Genomic DNA, 22,163 nt, shown 5'->3' on the forward strand with positions numbered 1-22,163 from the left:
TGGTAGAGTGTACTCTGCGTCTGTGGACAGGATGCCAATTTAAACCAATCCCATCTTTAGGAACATGGTCAATATCCCTCTGTTCCCGGCCTACTCATGAGTTCAAACGTCTCTCAGATGCTGTTGAGTATCTGTTTCCAGTCCTTCCCTCGGCAGCTCATTCCGGACACCGATCACTCTCTGTGGAAAACCTGCATCCTAAATTCCCTTCAAACTTTACCCTCTAACCTTAAGCCAATTCCCTCTGGTATTTATGGTGAAACTCGTCTGCAGCCTCTCCAGACCCTCCACATCACTTGTGGTTACCAGATCTGTGCACAATACTGAAATTGTCTCTTAACCAACGCATATCCAGTTACAGGCCAACTTCAACAAATACCTCAACTCATCGTTAGCACGCTACCAAATGTGTTGCTACTTTCAGGAAACTATGCATACCTATCACAAGACCAGTCCGTGCATCAATCGTATTAACCGTTCCAGGATTAACTGTGCACCTGGCATATTATTTTGAGTAATACATAGTTTATTATTAATTTATTTACATTACACACGACACATGGCCAAACAGTGAACTTTGCGGACACCGCTGGTCACAGGTTTTCAGCCAGAACAACGCTCCTCCAGTCCTGACTCCATTTTATGTGCCCAAGGCAACTCTAAAATCAATTTACAAATACTCTGATTGAGATTCCTCAACCCGAAACGTCAATAGTTAATTTCTGTCTATAGTTGCTACCTGACCTGCTGAGTTCCTCCAGCATTTTGTGCAGTGCTCTCCCTACTTATCATTTTGTTTTACTTTAATCCTATTTGCCAAGGACATTTTCTTGTTTCCCTAGCCCCCCCAGGTTGCCTTTTAACAATTTCTGTTGTTCACTGTCTCCCGCACCCATCCCGTTCTCCCACAATATAACATTCTTCAACTCGACCACAGAAAACAGACACCGGGAAACTTCCTTCACCTCCATTATGCAACAACCCAAAAATCGGGGGGAAATTCACTATTGCGCTTCCAAACAGAAAACAACATCTATTTCTCTCAACACACACAAAATGCTGGTGGAACACAGCAGGCCAGGCAGTATCTATAGCAGAAGCACTGTCGATGTTTCGGGCCGAGACCCTTCGTCAGGACTAACTGAAAGGAAAGATAGTAAGAGATTTGAAAGTAGGAGGGGGAAGGGGAAATGCGAAATGATAGGAGAAGACCGGAGAGGTGGGATGAAGCTAAGAGCTGGAAAGGTGATTGGCAAAAGGGATACAGAGCTGGAGAAGGGAAAGGATCATGGGACGGGAGGCTTAGGGAGAAAGAAAGGAGGGGTGCACCAGAGGGAGATGGAGAACAGGCAGAGTGATGGGCAGAGTCGGAGAGAAAAAATACCAACTAAATATGTCAAAGATGGGGTAAGAAGGGGAGGAGGGGCATTAACGGAAGTTAAGAAGTCAATGTTCATGTCATCAGGTTGGAGGCTACCCAGCCAGTATATAAGGTGTTGTTCCTCCAACCTGAATGCGGTTTCATCTTGACAGCAGAGAAGGCCATGGATAGACATATCAGAATGGGAATGGGACGTGGAATTAAAATGTGTGGCCACTGGGAGATCCTGCCTTCTCTTGCAGACAGAGCGTAGGTGTTCAGCGAAATGGTCTCCCAGTCTGCGTCGGGTCTCACCAAAGGCCACATCGGGAGCAGCGGACGCAGTAAACCACACCAGCCGACTCACAGGTGAAGTGTCACCTCACCTGGAAGGACTGTCTGGGGCCCTGAATGGTGGTGAGGGAGGAAGTGTAAGGGCAAGTGTAGCAGTTGTTCTGCTTACACGGATAAGTGCCAGGAGGGAGATCGGTGGGAAGGGTTGGTGGGGGGGCGAATAGAAAAGGAAGTCGTGCAGGGAGCGATCCTTGCAGAAAGCAGCAAGTGGGGGGGGGGGGGGGGGGAGAAATATGTGCTTGGTAGTGGGATCCCGTTGATGGTGGCGGAAGTTACGGAGAATTATACGTTGCACCTGGAGGCTGGTGGGCTGGTAGGTGAGGACAAGGGGAACCCTATCCTGAGTCGGGTGGCGGGCGGTTGGGATGAGGGCAGATGTGCGGGAAGTGGGAGAGATGCGTTTGAGAGCAGAGTTGATGGTGGAAGAAGAGAAGCCCCTTTGTTTAAAAAAGGAAGACATCTCCTTCGTCCTGGAATGAAAAGCCTCATCCTGAGAGCAGATGCGGCGGAGACGGAGGAATTTCGAGAAGGGGATAGCATTTTTGCAAGAGACAGGGTGGGAAGAGGAATAGTTCAGGTAGCTGTGAGAGTCTGTAGGCTTATAGTAGATGTACAATGTCCTGTGTATGTTACTAAAAAGGGCTTCTTTGGTTTGTTACGAGTAGGAATGTTTCTTTGTCTGTTAAATGTTTCTCTCGTCGTTGTTTCGCTTTAGAATGGCTGATATGGTAATTGTATTCATTTGTTAATCAATGGGGAATGTTATTGTGTTTTGTGAGGCTGGGAACTTGGGGGAGGGGTTGCGCGGGCTTGGGGGTGAAGGGAGTCGGGAGGGAGACGCCGAGGAAGGAGGACGTGCGCTCGGAAGACCACCAGGGAGTCCGAGGTGGAAGACGTGGAAGTCGGGGGGGCAAGCGACGAGGAGTCGAATGGTTCGCTGGTTGAGCTCCAACGAGTGCACTAAACTGACTGAACTTTGATAAGTTGGCGCCTTTTGTTTTTGTCTTGATATTGTATTGCCTAATACTCTCTTAATTTTAGTAAACTCTTTAAAGTGTATTTCATACCGGTATTTGTTGTGGGTTTGATACTGTTGGTGGGCACGAGGCATAAACGCGATTCTCACAGCACCTGTGTGTACGGGAGGTGGGGTTGGTGAGTGGCTGGATCTTCTTTTCCCCTCGACATATACCAGCCTGTTGGGTAAGTGTTACATTTGTGGGGTGCTCGCCGGGATTGGATTGTCAGGGGGCTGTGGAATCGCGCAGGCAGCAGAGCGGAGATGGACAGGGATAAGATTGTTCGCTGCGTAGTGAGCGGAGTGGATTTTCGAGTTTCAGGAGACACGGTAGTGCGGGGGTTAAGTTTGGTGAAGGGTATGGGGCAGGTAGAATTGGTAGCTAGACGGTGTGGTAAAGAGGGAGTCTAGCTGGGTGTTGGTTCGTACGAGTGCTGACGTCAGGACATTGGAACTGCCGGCGACGGTCAGTGTACCGGTGGAGGAGGGGCCGTGGGGGCTCCACACCCTCTCCAAGGATGAGGATGAGGAGACATCGGAGGAGGAGCTAGAGCTAGAGGAAAACCCCAGAGAGGTGGCAGGAACTAGCAAAGGGAGGAGGGAGGAGGGAGTCGTGACTAGGCCCCGCCCCCCAGGTAGTGGGGAAGCCTCGGAGCTGGCAGCCGCACTTAACTCCCTGGTGGGAGTGGCCGAGAGGCCACGGCTGAAGCTGGGGGTGTTCTCCGGAGCCAAGCCTACTCCGGACGGGGAGGTGGACTATGAGACCTGGATCGAGCATACGTCCTTGATGTTAGAGGAGTGGCCAGGCTCGGAGGAGGAGAAGCGGCAGTGATTGGTGGGAAGTTTGAGGGGTTTAGCAGCCAAAACAGTCCGGGAGTTGAAAGCTGAAAAGTCTGGGGCCTCAGTGGAGGAATGTATAGAAGTTTTGCAGGGAGCATTTGGGTTGTCAGGGGAACCCTGGCTGCTTTTAGCAGAGTTCCAACGCCTGGAGCAACGGAGAGGGGAAAAGCTCTCCGAGTACATATTTAGGGGGGAGGGGATGCTCTCTGGGCTGCGGCGCCGGGGGGTAGTGAAGGCGCCTGACGTGGCTAGCGTGAGGATGAGTCAGTTATTCAGTGGCTCTCTGGAGGAGGACAAGGTGGCGTGGACTATCCGGCAGGCTTATAGGAAAGGCCCTCCTCCATCGTTCGGGCCACTGATTAGAGAGGTGTGGGAGGAAGAGAGAGCGTTGGGGCGGAAAAGGGGCGCGGGCCTACGGGAGCGATCCTCAGCGATACAGGAAGTGGTGGCTGGGTGGAGGAATGACAACCCCCTGGGGAGTAGAGAACCCCCTCTGGAGGGGAGGGACAGGGGAGGTACCCACTCTCAGGGGCGACCAGTGCCGTGGGTTGGGAGCGGGAGTCGTCCTGGGAGAGAAGGGGCGGCAGGCAGCGTGTGCTTTAACTGTGGGAAAGAGGGGCATTTCAGGCGGAACTGTGGGCAGCCGAGGGTGTGCTTTTGCTGTGGAGAGGAGGGACATTTTAGGTGGGATTGTGAGAGACAAGGAGTCCCGCGGAGGACAAACCCCCTGCGACTAAGAAGGGGGAGGTGTCGGGAAACTTAGGAGAGGCTCAGTGAGGGAACGGACTGGAGCCTCTGGAGGAACATGTTCCCAGAGATCAGCCAGGGGACCACCGGGTGCCCACGCCTCTATTCCAGATGGGCTGGTAGGACCCCGTGCCAGTGTGGGTCTACGGATAGAGGGAGTTTACGCAAAAGCCGTTCTGGATATGGGATCGCAGGTGACCTTATTGTATCGGTCTTTCTACAACCAATATCTAAAGCATTTGCCCGTAACCCCATTTGATGCCCTGCAGATTTGGGGTGTGAGCGAGGGTGACTACCCGTATGATGGGTACCTATCGGTGAGATTGGAGTTCTCGGAGGGCGAGGTGGGAGTGTCCGAAGCTATTGAGACGTTGGTGTTGGTGTGTCCTGACCCGGGGGAAACCGGTGGTGCTGCCCTCCTGGTGGGGACTAATTCCCCCGTTGTGCGACGGCTCCTGGGAGCTTGTAAGGAGAAAGCGGGGGAAGACTTTCTTGAGACCCTCTCGGTGCATCCAGTGTTTCGAGCAATGTTCGAAGAAGGGGTTGCCTCCCTCGGACTGGACCCGGAGTGTAAACGAGGGACGGTGTGGTGTACGCAGGCGAGCCCAAGGTGATCCGACCCGGGGAGGTAGCACTAGTGATGGGGACCCCCAGATTCCCAGGAGTGCCGACGGGTGAAGCCCTGTTAGTAGACGCCCCGGACGATCTTGAAGGGGAGACACGATTTCCGGCGGGGCGCTGGTGAGGCCCGAAGTGCAGAGACCAGGGGTGGTACATGCGAGGCGTATAGCTATAAGTGTCAGGAACACCACGGCAAGAGAAATCACCTTTAAGAGGGGAATGCCGCTGGCACATCTGTTCCCGGTGACGGTAATGTCTAGCGCACCAGTGAGGACCCCTAACGGGGAGGGATCGGAGCATCGAAGGGAGCTGACCGCTGAAGTCTTTAACTTCGGGGATTCCCCTGTGTCGCCGGAGTGGAAACACAGGCTAGTGGAGAAGATGCTGAAGATGGAAGCTGTTTTTTCTCGGGGTGAGTTTGATGTTGGCTGCTACAAAAGCACTCGCCACACCATCCGGGTGATGGAGGACACCCCGTTCCGAGAGAGATCCCGGCGGCTGGCTCCGGCAGATGTTGAGGATGTGCGGCAGCACTTGTGCAAGTTGAAGGAGGCCGGAATCATAGCTGGGTCCCGAAGTCCTTATCCGTCCCCAATAGTGGTGGCACGGAAGAAGAATGGGCGAGTGCGCATGTGTGTTGACTACAGGACGTTGAATCGGCGAACTGTCCCTGATCAATATACTGTCCCAAGAGTCGAGGATGCACTGGCCTGCCTGAGCGGTGCGAAGTGGTTCAGTGTGCTGGATTTAAGAAGTGGGTATTACCAGATCCCGATGAGTGCGGGCGATAAAGAGAAGACCGCTTTTATCTGCCCGCTGGGGTTCTTTCAGTTTGAACGAATGCCCCAAGGCATATCGGGAGCCCCAGCCACCTTCCAGAGGCTCATGGAGAGAACTGTGGGGGATATGAATCTGTTAGAGGTGCTGGTGTACCTGGACGATTTGATAGTGTTTGAATCGACTTTGGAGGAACATGAGGAGAGGCTGTTGAAGGTGTTGGGCTGGCTAAATGAAGAAGGGTTGAAGCTTTCCCTGGACAAATGCCAGTTCTGCAAGTCGTCGGTTAGCTATGTTGGCCATATCATTTCGCGAGAGGGAGTGGCTACTGATCCAACCAAGATAGAGCCCGTGACCACCTGGCCGAGACCCCAGAAAGTAGGCGCTCTGCGCTCATTTTTGGGGTTCTGTGGGTATTACCGGCGATTTGTGAAAGGATACGCCAAAGTGTGTCACCCGTTGTCTCAGCTGTTGTGTGGCTATCCCCCGGTGGGAAAGAAAAGGATGGGGGACCAGAGGCAGGACGCTGGAGGATACTGGAACCCGGCGGAACCTTTTGGCTCAAGATGGGACGATCAATGTGAAGAGGCATTCCGATCTTTGAAAAGGGCACTGACCCAGGCCCCGGTGTTGGCTTTTGCCGATCCCCAGAAGCCATATGTGCTGCACACGGATGCCAGTCGAGAGGATCTCGGGGCTGTTCTGTACCAGGAGCATGGCAAAGCATTGACGCCGGTAGCCTTTGTCAGCCGAAGCTTGTCGCCATCAGAGAGAAACTATCCCACTCACAAGTTGGAGTTCCTGGCGCTGAAGTGGGCGTTGGTGGACAAGTTGGGCGATTACCTGTACGGAGCCAAGTTTGAAGTGCGAACGGATAACAATCCTCTCACTTATATTTTGACTTTGGCGAAGCTGGATGCCACAGGACATCGGTGGCTGGCGGCCTTGTTGGTATATGATTTCAGCCTGAGGTACCGGCCCGGAAGCAAGAATGTCGATGTGGATGCTTTGTCTCATCGGGAGCCGGGGGAACAGGAGAGGGACGAGGAGTGGGAGAGTGTCCCTGCCCCTGGAGTGAAGGCGATGTGTCAATTTGCTATCACCGTGAAGGCTGAGGGAAGAGGGAGGCTGGAACGAGCCGTGGACCATTTGGGGGTTTTGACGACGCCATACCCCTAGCTTACTGTGACCTGACCGCACTGCGGACTAAACAGTTGCCGGAACTGAGTCCGGGGGAAGTGGCAGCTGCTCAGCAAAATGACCCGGGCATTGGCACAGTGTGGAGAGCGGTCGAGAGGGGGGATGGGGCGTTGGCTGAGAAGGCGAAACACCCATTCGTGTCCCTGTTGTTGAAGGAGTGGTCTCAGTTGAAGTTAAAGAACCAAATCTTGTACCGGGTAACGGCACCTCCGGACCAACCCCACTGTTGGCAACTGGTCCTGCCGGAGGAGTATCGGCAGGCTGTACTCCAGGCCCTACATGATGATTCTGGACACTTGGGGGTGGAAAAGACCTATGGATTACTCAAAGACCGGTTCTACTGGCCCCGGATGAGGGGGGAAGTCGAAGAATACTGTAGGGGCTGCAGTCGTTGCATCCGGAGGAAGACCCTGCCCAGGTTGGCGGCTCCACTGTCGCACTTGCAGAGTGCGGGACCTCTGGACCTGGTATGTATGGATTTTCTGTCGATTGAACCTGACACCAGCAACATCGCGAATGTCTTAGTCATCACCGATCATTACACTCGCTATGCTTAGGCATTTCCCACTAAGGATCAGAAGGCGACGGTGTTATGGGAGAAGTATTTTGTTCATTACGGCCTTCCCAGGCGAATCCATAGCGATCAGGGGCGGGACTTTGAGAGCCGCCTTATCCATGAATTACTGACTATGCTTGGGGTTGAGAAATCCAGGACTACCCCATATCACCCACAGGGAGAACCGCAGCCAGAGAGGTTCAACCGGACCCTGTTGGATATGCTCGGGACGCTGGAGATTGGGCAGAAAAGCAGGTGGAGTCGTCATATTGGACAATTGGTTCACTGTTACAATTGTACTCGCAATGATGCTACAGGATATTCGCCCTATTATCTGATGTTCGGGCGGGAAGCGAGGTTGCCCATTGACTTGTGTTTTGGGGGTGAAGTGGGCAAATTACCCGGGAAGTCCCATCTAAAGTATGTGTCCGACATGAAGAGGGAGTTACAGCGGGCGTACGAGTTGGCCGAGGTGGCGGCTACCAAACAAAATCAGAGGAATAAGATGCGGTATGATCGAAAGGTGAAGTTTGTTCAATTATTGCCAGGCGACCGGGTCCTTTTACGGAATTTGGGACTCCCTGGTAAGCACAAGTTGGCAGACCGATGGGCGACCAGCCCCTATGTAATAGAGAGCCAGATGCCGAACCTGCCAGTTTACCGGGTGAAACCCAAGGATGGGAAAGGGCCTATCAAGGTACTCCATCGGAATCACCTGCTGCCACTGGGTCAAGCGGTGCAGGTGGATAAGGAGCCCGAGTGGGAGGTTACGCCTAGTACAAGGACTCTGCGAGGGCGCAGAGAAAGGGAAGAGCCCGCTGCTGAAGAGCGGGGACGGGTCCCTCGCCCGGAAATGGCTACTGATTCGGAAGAGGACGACTCAGATGAGTGGCCCCTGTTCCCATTCGCTGGTGCTCCAGTACCAGGAGAGGAGGCTCCTGGCCCTTCCCATACTGAATTGGGTGAGAGGAGGGAAGGTCTTGAGGGTCAGATGGAGAGGCAGCCAACATTGGTGGGAGAGAGGGTGGAGCCCGAGCGTGAGCCGGAGAGATCTCAGGTGAGGGAGGACCCCCGTGAGGAAGGGGGTGAGGGTCTGTCAGGAAGACCTGGGGTGTCCGAGACAGTGGGTTCGCAGGTGAAGAGGGAGCCCAGTGGGGCAGAAGGGGTATGGAGATCTCAGAGGATTAGGCGCCCCCCGGAGCGGTTGACATATGTGGTACCAGGAGAACCGAGTGTGATTTCTACTGCTCTGGGTAGTTATGTCACTGCTTTCTGCACCTGGGTTGGGTTTTGGGTGTTGCAAGAAGCTTTGGGGAACTCTAGTAATGCCATGAGGGCATGACATTTGCTGGTGGGGAGAGAATGTACAATGTCCTGTGTATGTTACTAAAAAGGGCTTCTTTGGTTTGTTACGAGTAGGAATGTTTCTTTGTCTGTTAAATGTTTCTCTCGTCGTTGTTTCGCTTTAGAATGGCTGGTATGGTAATTGTATTCATTTGTTAATCAATGGGGAATGTTATTGTGTTTTGTGAGGCTGGGAACTTGGGGGAGGGGTTTGCGCGGGCTTGGGGTGTGAGGAGAGTCGGGAGGGAGACGCCGAGGAAGGAGGACGTGCGCTCGGAAGACCACCAGGGAGTCCGAGGTGGAAGACGTGGAAGTCGGGGGGGCAAGCGACGAGGAGTCGAATGGTTCGCTGGTTGAGCTCCAATGAGTGCACTAAACTGACTGAACTTTGATGTCAGCGCCTTTTGTTTTTTTCTTTTGTATATATATATTGTATTGCCTAATACTCTTTTAATTTTAGTAAACTCTTTAAAGTGTATTTCATACCGGTATTTGTTGTGGGTTTGATACTGTTGGCGGGCGCGAGGCATAATCGCGATTCTCACAGCACCTGCGTGTACGGGAGGTGGGTTGGTGAGTGGTTGGATCTCCTTTTCCCCTAGACATATACCAGCCTGTTGGGTAAGTGTTACATAGATATCAGGAGATAAGCCGTCTCCAGAGATGGAGACAGAAAGATCAAGAAAGGGGAAGGAGGTGTCAGAAATAGATCAGGTAAATTTGAGGGCAGGGTGAAAGTTGGAGGCAAAGTTAATGAAGTCAACGAGCTCAGCATGCGTGCAGGAGGCAGCGCCAATGCAGTCACCGATGTAGCGAAGGAAAAGAGGGGGACGGATACCCGTATAGACTTGGAACATGGACTGTTCTACAAGCCAACAAAAAGGCAGGCATAACTGGTACCCATGCGGGTGCTTATGGTACTCGGCCAGAAACGTCGACAGTGCTTCTCCTATAGATGCTGCCTGGCCTGCTGTGTTCCACCAGCATTTTGTGTGTGTTGTTTGAATTTCCAGCATCTACAGATTTCCTCATGTTTGATGTGTTTCTCTCACTGGCTGTTGAAGGCATTTCCCACATCAGGATGGTCCAAATACTGACATAAATTTTATCTGTTCCCTGGACAGTTACATTGCCTGCTGTTGTATTCCTGTCTGAGTTTCGCCCACACCCACCTTATTCAGGAGCTCCTTCTCCTTTCATTCAGGTGAAGATTTGCCTGGTGAGCAGAGTGATTCGACCATTCCCCTTGTTAGGTCCCTGCGCTGAACCTGGTGTATTGTTGCAGTGCTCAAGGTTGACTTACCAGTAGGATCAATGATGATAGTTTCTCTCTGCCCCTTTATCTCCCAAGTCTATTCCTCTGAACTATTGATGATTTGACTACACGTGTACCATAAGGACAGAGTTTTAATGAGAAAGAGCCCAGTGAACATACCTGTGTCCATTCTGACTGACTGAGGCTGGTTGATTATCGTCTTCTTGTATGCCGTCCGGGAAAGCACCTCCTGCTGGCGATGATCTGAATTACACAAATTAAAACGTTTGCGTCAGAGTCAGTTACTCTGCTCTTCAAATTTCAAACATTTTTGTAAGGTCGCTGCTCAGGGAGTAAAGGTATAAAGTGGTCATTCTCTCCCCAGAACTGAGGCCTTCTGGCCCTGACAAGAGACTCACAAATCTCTGCACTCCTTCCACTTTAACCAAGCCTTTCCAAACACAATATCACCAACGCCTTGTACAACGGCACCATAGTAGTTAACACAACCCTTTACAGTTCGACGTGGTTGCAATTCCCGCTGCTCCCAGTAACAGTTTGCAGGTTCTCACCGTGATCACATGCATTTCCTCTAGGTGGTCCGGCTGCCCCCCTCCCACAGTCTTAAGAAGTACCGGTGGACTGGTTAATTGGTCATTGTAAATTGCCCTGTGACAAGACTAGGATCAAAGTGGGGGACTTAATGGACAGCGTGGCTCGCTGTATCTCAATAAAAAAATAAATAAAATAATTATTTCCCAACTCCTGCACTCAGCACCCTGACTGTTGAAGGACAGAGTAATAAACACACCTTCACCACCCCGTGTCGCCGCATTGAACTACTGTGCACTTTAACTCCTCGGTCCCTCTGGTCTCTGACAATCTCAGACCATGAGCTGATTGTGACAATATTCAGAATGAGACTGAAGAGCACCAGGAAAACCAACGTGCCGGGAAAGTTTGATGTTGAGAGCATCCCTCTAGAATATGCCGTTGAGGTGAAGAACAGATTCATGGATTAAAGCTGGTGGAGAGCAATGCCAGAAGAACTATGGATAACAATAAGGAGCATTATACAAGAGGTACCAACAAAAAATATTACAAACAAAAAGAAGACCAGGAAAGCAAAATGGATTTCTGCGGAAGCTGAACAGTGAAGAGAAGTGAAGGCCAATGGAGATTGGAACAAATACCTCCAAATGAACACAACGTTCAAGAAGATAGCAAGGAGACGTAAGGAAGCTTACTTAAAGGAGCGATGCAAAGAAGGAAGTAAACAACAGAATTGGAAAAAACAAGAAACCTATTCAAATGAAAGGATCATTTCATGCAAAATTAAGTACAGTAAAAGAGAATTGAGGGGAGGCCCTTACAGAAGCAAATACATCAAAAAGTGATGGCAGGCATACAAAGAAGTGGAAATATCCCAACAAAGTACAGGAAATATCCCAACAGCCAAGATACTTGCAATGACTCCCTTCTCGATCTAGAGCCGGAAATTCTGGAAAGTGAATTCGAATGGGCAATAGAAAATATCGCCAATAATAAGGCTGCACGATGTGACTGGAGTCCAGTTGAATTGTTTCAAACTTTAAAATGTGTTGCTGTAAAAGTGTTGCATGCAATTTTCCAGCAGATCTGGAAAACCTAACAATGACATTTAAAATGAAAAAAAAAATTATATCCCAATTTCCAAAAAGGGAAATGTAAAGGAATGTTCAAATTACCGAACAATTTCCACATGGTAGCAAGGTATTACCAACGATCATGCAAGCAAGACTCCAGCAATATACCAAATGAGAATAGCCGGATGTACAAGCTGGTTTTGGAAGAGGCAGAGGCATCAGGCACCAAATTGTTAACTTATGCTGGATAATAGAGAAATCAAGAGAATTCCAGAGAAATATTTATCTATGTTTTAATGACGACTCAAAAGCCTTCAACAGTGTGGACCAGAATAAACTATGGCAAAGAAATGGGGATACCAGGACATCTGATCTGCCTTATGAGAAACTTGTACAAAGATCAAGAAGCAACAGTTAGAACTGACCACGCAACAACAAACTGTTTTAAGATTGGGAAAGGAGTACGACAAGACTGCATACTGTCACCCTACTTATTTAATCTATATGCTGAACATATCATGAGGAATGCTGGTCTCAAGGACTCAAAGTGCTGGAATCAAAATTACCAGACAAAATAATAACAACTTCGGATATGCAGACGATACTATTCTAATGGCTGAAAGTGAGGAGGATCTGAGGAAGCTTCTAATGAAAGTGAAAGAAGAAAGTGGAAAGCTGGCTTATTGCTCAATACTAAGAAAACCAGCCAGACCTATTAACTCCGTGGTAATAAATGGAAAATAAGTGGAAGCTGACTCTCATAATTATCTCGACTATACCTCTTCCCACCCTGCCAAATCAAAAATGCTATTCCCTATTCCTACCACCCCAACAGCCTCCGGATCCAGCACATTATCCTCCACAACTTCCGACACCTTCAACAGGATCCCACACTAATTCCCTCTCTACCCCTCTCCGCTCTCCGTGTGACATTAAAGAAACAAGCTTTTTGGATCTTTCACGGGAATCAGGTTGGGAAACACGTGGTGGGGGTCGAAGGAGGGAACACCATAATGACGAAACCCATATCCCCGTTGGTTGGTATGCTAAATTGGCATTTGCTCTCACCAATGAGAGACAAGTAAATATCATGCCACTTCACGAGAGATACCGGGTACACGCAACATGCTTATATCGTCTCAACATCAGCCCGGAAGCGCAAGGGTGTCGAAGATCCGCGAGAGGGCGCGCGTGGGCAGTGGGTGGGGTGGGGAGCTGGTGCGCGCAGAAGATGGTGAGAGTCAGTAACAGGGAACGGGGAGCGTGTCCCTCGGTCCCGTACCGTGCTGGCCAGATCACACTTTACACTTATGTACTGGAATAACATTAAACAATTTTGAATCTTGAACCTTGGGGAAAATACCACGACCAACCACATTATCTATACTCCCTCTTGATTATGTAAACTTCTACAATGTCACCCTCCTCTGAAATAAAGATCCAGCTCGGCTGATCTCTCCCTGTGACTCGCCCCTCTAGTCCAGTCAGCATCTTCAGCAATCTCGTTTGCACCCTCTCCAGACTGATAATATCTTTCCTACAGTAGGGTGAACACAACTGTACATAATACACTGTGTAGCCGCGCCAACAATTTATATAACTACAATATAATGCCCATAATCCAGACCTCAAAGCCCTAAGGCCAGCATGCGTCAAGCCTTCTTTTTCACCTTCTATACTTGCCCGTCCATTTTCACTGAACTGTATTCTTGTACTCCCAGGTCGCTCTGTTCCACAACACTCGGTGCCCTCCCATTCACTATACCAGTCCCACCCTGGTCTGACTGTCCAAAATGCACCATCTTTCACTTGTCCACGTTGTAAACCATTTACCATTCCTCAGCCCATCTACATAACTGACCAAGATGTCTTTGAAATTCATTGTCACCTGTTGCCTTATCAACCAATCTCCCGAATTTAGTCTCCCTGTATATCCGTGACAATGCTGCTATCCACAGCTCTAATCTGCTAATTAAATCTGACGACGGCACTACATTGATTAGACTGCTCTCAAGCAATAATGAGGTGGCCTATAGGGAAGAAGTCATCTCTCTGACGCAGTGGTGGCAAAATAACCTTTCCCCCAATGTCACAAAAACAAAGGAGCTGGTTGTGGATTACAGGAGGAATGGAGACGGGCTGACCCCTATTGACATCAATGAATCTGGGGTTGAGACGGTGAACAGCTTTAAGTTCCTGCCATCCACATCACCGAGGATCCCACGTGGTCTGTTCACACCAGCTGTGCGGTGAAAAAGGCACAAAAGAGTCTCTTTCACCACAGACGATTGTGGAAGTTCAGTATCAACCACAAATCCTAAAAACTTTTTATAGGGGCACAATTCAGAGCATCCTGACTGGCTGCATCACTGCCTGGTGTGGGAAGTGTAACTCCCTCAATCGCAGGACTCCAGAGAGAGTGGTGCGGACAGCCCAGCACATCTGTAGTTGTGAACTTCCTATGTTTCAGGACACTTACAAGGATCCGAAGGATCCTTGGGGACCAGAGTCACCTCAAACACAAACTGCTCCAGCTGCTACCATCCAAGAAACGGTACCGCAGCATAAAAGCCAGGACCAACAGGCTCCGGGAGAGCTTCTTCCAATAGGCCATCAGACTGATTAGCTCACGCTGATTTGATATTATATTGACTGTTCAATTCATTATAAATTATTATAAAATAGTTTGATTGCACATTGCACATTTAGACCGAGACGTAACGTAATGATTTTTACTCCTCATGTGGGTGAAGGATGTAAGAAATCAATTCAATTTAATTCAATTAAATTCAAGCTTGCTAACTGTGCCACGTACATTCACATACAAACCAGTGACATGAATAGTGAATTACAGAGGTCTCGACACTGACACACACATCCCACTCGCGACAGGGCTCCATTCGCTAAAACCATCATCAATCATCTCCCTCTGCTTCTTGTTCTCGAGCCCGGTGTGAATCCACCTCGCCAGCTCCCCGTGAATCCCACGTGACCGAACCTTCCCGATCAGCTGCCATGCGGGATCTTGTTACAGACTTTACCAAAGTTCAGATGAACAACATCACTGCCCAACTTCACCCAACTCCCTAGTTAACTCTTAAATAATCTCCAAAATACTTGACAGATGTGATGTTCTATTGGGCAGTGTTGACTGTGATTTCCCCATAACCAACGCCCAACCGCCCATGACTTCAGCATCACTGCAGACTGAGAAAATTCCGATCCCAGCTGTCGAATTACCAACCTGGACTGAAGCCCGTATACTGCCAGTTCCATATCCTCAGAATCACCAGCCCAATATTATCACCCATACAAAGACGCTTTGGTGCCGGCAATTTGCCGTGGTGTTCCTGCCATTTGCGATTCACAAACTAAGGTGGAATTGGAAGCTAATGACCCTCTGCCGGGGCCGGTGCTCAGGCTGGTTCCCCGGTCTGTATAGAGGATGCGGATACACTTCAGCCTGACCCCAGCAGCAAAACCAAGCACACTTGAACACTATCTTCCTGCTGTGATTAGGGATCCTGCCCAACACCATAAGACCATAAGACAAAGGAGCAGAAGTCGGCTATTTGGCCCATCGAGTCTGCTCCACCATTTTATCATGAGCTGATCCATTCTCCCATTTAGTCCCATTCCCTCGCCTTCTCATGATAACCTTTGATGCCCTGACTACTCAGACACCTATAAATCTCTGTCTTAAATGCACCCAATGACTTGACCTCCACTGCGGCCCGTGAAAACAAATTCCACAGATCCTCTGGCTAAAAAAATTCTTTGCATCTCCTTTCTGAATGGGCGCCCTGCAATCCTCACGTCACGTCCTCTTGTACTAGACTCCCCCACCATGGGAAACAACTTTGCCACATCCACTCTGTCCATGCCTTTCAACATTCAAAATGTTTCTATGAGGTCCCCCCTCATTCTTCTAAACTTCAAGGGGTACAGTCCAAGAGCGGTCAAACATTCCTCATATGTTAACCCTCTCATTCCCGGAATCATTCTAGTGAATCTTCTCTGAACCCTCTCCAATGTCAGCACATCCTTTCTTAAAGAAGGAAAACAAAACTGCACACAGTATTCCAAGTGACGTCTTACCAGTGCCTTATAGAGCCTCAATATCACATCCCTACTCCTGAACTCTATTCCTCTAGAAATGAATGCCAACATTGCATTCGCCTTCTTCACCACCGACTCAACCTGGAGGTTAACCTTAAGGGTATCCTGCACGAGGACTCCCAAGTCCCGTTGCATCTCAGAACTTTGAATTCTCTCCCCATTCAAATAGTAGACTGCCCGCTTATTTCTTCTACCAAAGAGCATCATCATACACTTTCCCACATTGTAATTCAATTGCCACTTCTTTGCCCATTCCCCCAATCTATCCAAGTCTCTCTGCAGACTCTCTGTTTCCTCAGCACTACGGGCCCCTCCACCTATCTTTGTATCATCAGCAAACTTAGCCACAAAGCCATCTATTCCATAATCCAAATCGTTGATATACAACGTAAAAAGAAACGGCTCCAACATAGAACCCTGTGGAACACCACTGGTAACCGGCAGCCAACCAGCATGGGATCCCTTTATTCCCACTCTCTATTTTCTGCCAATCAACAAACGCTCTATCCACATATGTAACTTTCCCGTAATTCCATGGGCTCTTATCTTGTTTAGCAGCCTCATGTGCGGCACCTTGTCAAAGGCCTTCTGAAAATCCAAATACACAACATCCACTGCATCTCCATTGTCTAGCCTGCTTGTAATTTCCTCAAAAAATTGCAATACGATTGTCGGGTAGGATTTTCCTTTAAGGAAACCATGCTGAGTTCTGCCTATCTTGTCATATGCCTCCAGGTACTCCGTAACCTCATCCTTGATAATCAACTCCAAAAACTTCCCAACCACAGATGTCAAGCTAACAGGTCTATAATTTCCTTTTTGCTTCCTTGCCCCCTTCTTAAATAGCGGAGTGACATTTGCAATCTTCCAGTCCTCGGAACCAGGCCAGAATCTATTGACATTTGAAAGATCATTGCTAATGCCTCCGCAATCTCCACTGCTACTTCCTTCAGAACACGAGGGTGCATTCCATCTGGTACAGGAGATTTATCTACTCTTAGACTATTCTGCTTCCTGAGTACTTTCTCTGTCGTAATTGTGACTGTGCATATTTCTCTTCCCCGACACCCTTGAATGTCCGCTATATTGCTGAAGTCTTCCTCAGTGAATACTGATGCAAAATACTCATTCAGTTCCTCTGCCATCTCCTTATCTCCCATTACAATTTCTCCAGCATCGTTTTCTATCGGTCCTATATCTACTCTCACCTGTCTTTTACACTTTATATACTTGAAAAAGGTTTTAGTATCCTCTTTGATATTATTTGCTAGCTTCCTTTCATAGTTGTTCTTTTCTCTCTTAATGACCTTCTTACTTTCCTTTTGTAAGCTTTTAAAATCTTCCCAATCCTCAGTCTTCCCACTAATTTTTGCTTCCTTGTATGCCCTCTGCTTTGCTTTTACTTTGACTTTGACATCTCTTGTCAGCCACGGTTTCATCCTTTTTCCACTCGAAAATTTCTTCTTTTTTGGAATATATCTGTCTTTCACCTTCCTCACTTCTCGCATAAACTCCAGCCACTGCTGCTCTGCCGTTATTCACGCTAGTGTCCCTTTCCAGTCAACCTTGACCAGATCCTCTCTCATGTCACTGTAATTTATTTTACTCCACTGAAATACCGACACATCAGATTTAGGCTTTCCTTTCTTAAATTTCACAGTGAACTCAGTCATGTTGTGATAACGGCCTCGTAAGGGTTCCTTCACCTCAATCTCTCTAATCACCTCTGGTTCATTACACAATACCCAATCCAATACAGCCGATGCCCCAGTGGGCTAAACAACAAGCTGTTCTAAAAAGCCATCTCGTAGACATTCTACAAATTCTCTCTCTTGAGAACCAGTGCCAACCTGATTTTCCCAATCCACTCACATGTTTAACTCCCCAACAATTATCATAACACTGCCCTTCTGGCAAGCCTTTTCTATTTCCTATTGAAATTTGTAGTCCGTATCACCGCAGCTGTTAGGAGGCCTGTATATATCTGCCATCAGTGTCCTTTTACCCCTGCGATTTATTAGGCCAACCTATAAAGATTCTGCACTTTCCGATCCTATGTCACCTCCTTCTAATGATTTAATATAATTTATTACCAATAAAGCCACGCCAACCCCTCTGCCTACCTGCCTATCCTTCCGATACACCGTGTATCCTTGGACGTTCAGCTCCTAGAGGCATGCATCTTTAGCATTGTCTCAGTGATGGCCACAATATCATACCTGCTAATCTGTAGCTCTACGACAAGATCATCCACTGTATTCCTTATGCTGCATGCATTTAAGAATAACACCTTAAGTCCAGTATTTGTTAATTTTTTCTTTGACTGCACTGCAACTTGATTGCACCACAACTCATCCCAATGTCTGCAATTTGCCCCATCGCCTGCCTGTCCTTCCTGACATCTTTACTGCTCACTATCTCAGATTTATTCTCCCCCTTCTCTGCTCAATCATTCCGGTTCCCATCCTCCTGCCATTTCCATCTGCTTCTTGTTCTTGAGCCCGGTGTGAATCCACCTCGCCAGCTCCCCGTGAATCCCACATGACCGAACCTTCCCGATCAGCTGCCATGCGGGATCTTGTTACAGACTTTACCAAAGTTCAGATGAACAACATCACTGCCCAACTTCACCCAACTCTCTAGTTAACTCTTTAATAATCTCCAAAATACTTGACAGATGTGATGTTCTATTGGGCAGTGTTGACTGTGATTTCCCCATAACCAACGCCCAACCGCCCAAGACTTCAGCATCACTGCAGACTGAGAAAATTCCGATCCCAGCTGTCGAATTACCAACCTGGACTGAAGTCCGTATACTGCCGGTTCCATATCCTCAGAGTCACCAGCCCAATATCATCACCCATACAAAGACGCTTTGGTGCCGGCGATTTTCCGTGGTGTTCCTGCCATTTCCGATTCACAAACTCAGGTGGAATTGGAACCTAATGACCCTCTGCTGTGGCCGGTGCTCAGGCTGGTTCCCCGGTCTGTATAGAGGATGCGGATACACTTCAGCCTGACCCCAGCAGCAAAACCGAGCACATTTGATCACAATCTTCCTGCTGTGTGGGATATTGCCCAGCAGAGCGGGCTGCCATTTTTCCTGCAGTGTAGCAGGAACAAAATGGAAAATTATAAAATAGAAAATGCTGGGAACTCAGTACATCAGACTACATCTCTGAAAAGAGAAATGGTGGAATACCCAGTTCCAGAACTGAGACTGTCCAAGATGCTGCCGATCTGCTGAGCGTTTCCAGTATTTTCCCCTCCTCACTTTAAATTTCCTGCAACTGTAGTATTTCTCCTTATTTTAATGCACAGATAGTTACCGATTGCCACCCTGAACTGTAAATGCCACCCCACCCCAAACAATTTATTAGTTCTGAGTTCATTCTGACCCTTGTGTAACACATCCCATACAGTCAATACTCACAGCATCCTTTCCTCCCACTATCACTCTGTTACATTTGCTCCCGAGGCCACTGTCTCTACGCTGAGAGGCGGTGACCACAGAGCGATAAAAACTGCAACACTTGCTGCAGCTCTGACGGGCCGTTACCCTGGAAACAGAGGAAGTGGCTCACCGAAAATAACCAAAAAAGGAAATAATAAACTCAACATCAGATCCTATGTTCCATTATGATGAAGATTAACACTGCAACCATTTTGTAACGGTGAATCTAAAATTGAAATGGTTGCTTTTTCTCTGCCACGTGCTGTGTCCAACTAAACCTCTGGTGTTTCTATTATTTTCACACACAAAAAAAGGGCAAAACAAAACTTCACAATGAGGACAAAGTTTAGAAGAAAGATTGCTTAAAGATATCATTGCGGCAATGGGATACAGTCTGAAACGGGGTTGAACAAGATGTTTGATATATATCATTGAGGTAGTGGCAAACAGACTGGACAGAGGTTGAACAAGATGTTTGATATATATCATTGAGGTGGTGGGATACTGAGTGGACAGAGGTTGAACAAGATGTTTGATATATATCATTGAGGTGGTGGAATACAGACTGGATAGAGGTTGAACAAGATGGCTGATATATATCATTGAGGAGGTGGCATACGGACTGGACAGAGGTTGAACAAGATGGTTGATATATATCATTGAGGTGGTGGGATACAGGCTTGACAGAGGTTAACAAGATGGTTGATATATATCACTGAGGTGATGGGATACATACTGGACAGAGGTTGAACAAGATGGTTGATATATATCATTGAGGTGGTGGGATACAGACTGGATACAGGGTGAATATAGGTTGAAGAAGGAATGGGCAGAAAAATGGCAGATGGAGTTTAATGCGTACAGGTGTGAGGTGTTGCACTTCGGAAGGTCAAACGAAGGTAGAACATACAAGGTAAATGGTAGGGCACTGAGGAGTGCAGTAGAACAGAGGGATCTGGGAGTACAGATACATAATTCCCTTAAAGTGGTGTCACAAGTAGATAGGGTTGTAATGAGGGCTTTTGGTATATTGGCCTTATTTTACAAAGAATTGAGTATAAAAGTTGGAATGTAATGGTGAGGTTGTATAAGACATTTGGTGAGACCGAATTTGGTGTATTGTGTGCAGTTTTTGTCACCGAATTACAGGAAGGATATTAATAAGGTTGAAAGAGTGCAGAGATTGTTTACGAGGATGTTGCCGGGACTTGGGAAACTGAGTTATAGAGAAAGGTCGAATAGGTTAGGACTTTATTCCCTGGAGCGTAGGAAAATGAGGGGTGATTTGATAGAGGTTATAAAATTATGATGGGTATAGATAGAGTGAATGCAAGCAGGCTGTTTCCACTGAGGCTAGGGGAGAAGAAAAAACAGAGGACATGGGTTAAGGGTGAAAGGGGAAAAGTTTAAAGGGAACATTATGAGGGGCTTCTTCACGCAGAGAGCAGTGGGAATGTGGAATGAACTGCCAGATGAAGTGGTGAATGCGGGCTCACTTTTGACATTTAAGAAAAACTTGGTTGAGAGGGACTTCGGGCAATATGGCTCAGGTGCGGGTCAGTGGGACTAGGCAGAAAAATGGTTTGGCACAGCCAAGAAGGGCAAAAATGCCTGTTTCTGTGCTGTAATGTTCTATGGTTCTATGGAATACATGTAGGTATTTGCCCCTTAGTTTTGGTAAGGTCATGAATTTAGGGTGACAAGTGAAATATTTAAGGGGAATCTGAGCGGGAACTATTTCACTCAGAGTGAGGGGCGAATGTGGAATCAGCTTCCAGCGGAACTGGTAGATGCGGGTTCAATTGCAGTGTCTCAGAGAAGTTTGCGTGGGTACATCGTTGAGAGAAGTATTGAGGCTGCAGTTTGTGTGCAGGGGATGAGTTCAGGCAGGGAATGTAACCGACTAGAAGGGCTGAAAGGACTGTTTCTGTGCTGTAGGGGAATCACTCTTAACTAAGCGTTCTACGGGTCCATTTCCCAGAAAACACAACTCATTCCAAGGTAATGTTTTTTAAAAACTACAAACGCAAGAAACATTTTCAAGCTAATGAACCTAAAATAACCGGAAAAGGAAATAACAAACAACATCACATGCTGTGAGCTTCATTGTGACAAATATTAATGCTGTAACCATTTTGTAATGGTGAAACTAAAAACTGTAATGGCTACTTTTACCCTTTAAGACCATAGATATAGGAGGAGAATTAGGCCATTTGGACCATCGAGTTTGCTCCGCCATTTTATCGTGACTGATACATTTTTCTTCTGCCCCAATCTTCTGCCTTTCCCCAATCTTCTGTCTTACCCCATTACCTCTACTGTAAATCTACATAAAAAAAAGACCTCCGCAGCTGCCTGCGGCAAGGAAATCCACAGATTCACCACTCTGATTAAAGAGATTCCAGCTCATCTCCATTCTAAAATGGCGCACCTCTATTCTGAAGCTGTGACTTCTAGTATTAAGCTCTTCCACCAGAGGAAGCGCACTTTCCACATCCACTCTATCAAGGCTTTTCACCATTTGATATGATCCATTAGGGCACCGCTCAGTCTTCTGAATGCCAGTGATTAATTGACCCAGAGTCATCAAACGTTCTGTATCTGACAAGCCGCTGAATCCTGAACCATTTTCGTGAACTTCCTTTGAACCATCACCTGTTTCAGCACATCCGATCAAAGATACGCGGTCCAGAACGGTTCACAATATTCTACGTGAGGCCTCACCAGTGCTTTATGAAATCTCAACATTACTTTCTTGTTTTTATATTCTAGTCCTCTTGAAATGAATGTTAACATTGCATTTGCTTTCCTGACCACTGACCCAATCTGCAAATTAACCCCTATGGAATCCTGTACAATATCTCCCAAGTCCCTTTGTGTCTCAGTTGTTTGT

At 47.9% G+C, this 22,163-nt stretch overlaps 1 protein-coding gene and 1 long non-coding RNA gene across 2 annotated transcripts in view; both read right to left on the reverse strand.

Annotated features, from left to right (window-relative positions):
• Positions 1–22,163, reverse strand: part of LOC140720622 (NACHT, LRR and PYD domains-containing protein 3-like) — a 745,417-nt gene that overhangs the window by 253,325 nt on the left and 469,929 nt on the right. The window lies entirely within an intron of this gene.
• Positions 10,248–22,163, reverse strand: part of LOC140720632 (uncharacterized) — a 42,548-nt gene continuing 30,632 nt past the window's right edge. The window contains exon 3 of the long non-coding RNA XR_012097232.1: positions 10,248–10,336. This is a non-coding gene — a long non-coding RNA (uncharacterized lncRNA). The remainder of the gene's footprint in view (positions 10,337–22,163) is intronic.

This window comes from Hemitrygon akajei, unplaced genomic scaffold (assembly GCF_048418815.1).
Source record: "Hemitrygon akajei unplaced genomic scaffold, sHemAka1.3 Scf000045, whole genome shotgun sequence".
NCBI classification, from domain to species: domain Eukaryota; kingdom Metazoa; phylum Chordata; class Chondrichthyes; order Myliobatiformes; family Dasyatidae; genus Hemitrygon; species Hemitrygon akajei.